Source organism: Octodon degus, unplaced genomic scaffold (assembly GCF_000260255.1).
Source record: "Octodon degus isolate 3935 unplaced genomic scaffold, OctDeg1.0 scaffold00047, whole genome shotgun sequence".
Classification (NCBI taxonomy): domain Eukaryota; kingdom Metazoa; phylum Chordata; class Mammalia; order Rodentia; family Octodontidae; genus Octodon; species Octodon degus.
In genome coordinates this window covers 12,576,074-12,577,545 of record NW_004524623.1, presented here as the reverse complement: position 1 = coordinate 12,577,545, position 1,472 = coordinate 12,576,074, and positions in this window count along the sequence as shown.

Below are 1,472 nucleotides of genomic sequence, written 5' to 3'. Positions count from 1 at the left end.
AGTAGGACAATTTCAATAATTAATACATTGCATATTGTTGTCTTCTTAATGATTATTCATAGTACAAGATGCAAACATGATATCCTGTCCACAAACACCATTAGAACAAATCTTTCTATTCACTGAATTAAGAGAAAGTAGCTGTATATTTATCCTATTTTGAATATACAGATACAAAATGGTCCTTCATTTGTATCCCCTTTTTTTGTGCATTTTTTATTTCTATTCTCCAAATTGCACGATAGTATACACTATTCCAGAATCTAATTTACAAAAAAATAACATTGGGAAGCAGACTTACGCGATCTGGCTAAAAGAGAAGTATTCCCCGGATGTGCCTTAGTCTCGCTCCTCTTTAGAACTGCAACTTTGCCCTGACGTTATTTTTACTTCCCGCAATTCCATTTGAAATTTGCATAAAGTTGCTTTCCACAAGCCTGCTCTCTCACCTGCCTAGATAGCTTTCTAAATATTGAAACTAAACTTGGTGTGCCTCAACACGATTTATTCTAATTACAAATTTCTTTCAGATTCCTCATTTCTAGAGCTCTCATTTTTATTCTGTGGGGGAACCAACTTGATTATCTCCCAAATTTTTCATAACACTATTTATGATTCGTGGCTTCTATTCTTCTCTTTTTGTAGAAAACAAATGCAAACAGAGTTCTTTTCTTTTAAATTCACTTTACTTGCTTATTTTGATTACCACTTAAGTCATATCATTTACTAAACAGAGGAATGAAATAAAATTCGGAGTTACTTTCATAGGGCATTTTCAAATTCTGAAACAATTAGGGTGCATCAAATTTAGTATTTATTTTTGTTATAGCTAATGTATCCTAATTCCTACTAAAATCACAGTTTATCCATGTTCAAAGAGTGATTGTACCATTTACTGTCTATCCAGGACTCAGATCTTTGAATAAACACCTGTAGGCTTGAATACTTCCCATGATTTCTTTGCTTTTGTCTTATGTATTTTCTTGGGCAAGTTGTTTTCACTATCAGCTTCCTCAACAGCAAAATGTGGTAGTAATGATGGAGGTTGAGGACTAAATGAGTTATGTGTAAAGCATCTGACATTTCATTTTGCACTTAGGCACTTTGGCAAATTTTGACTGCTACAGTTACTAATACTATTTTCCCCTTCCTTATTCTAACAAGCATTTTCCAAACAAGAAAAGAATTGACTCCTTTAAAACTTATTTGGCTGCAATAGCAATAGCTATTTTAATACTTACTGTAACAAATAACATAACTATGTGTGCACATATGTACCCCCCATACATAGATATATGGTGTCTGGCATCATAGTTTGTCATTAAAGTTGGTTCTGAACCAGGTGTGGTAGAACGTGCGTGTATTTCCAAGATGAGGCAGGAATCACAGGTTGAAGCCTACCCTGGGCAACTTAGGGACTTCATAAAACTCTGTCTCCAAATTAAGAAAAGAAAGAAAGAAAGAAAGGGACC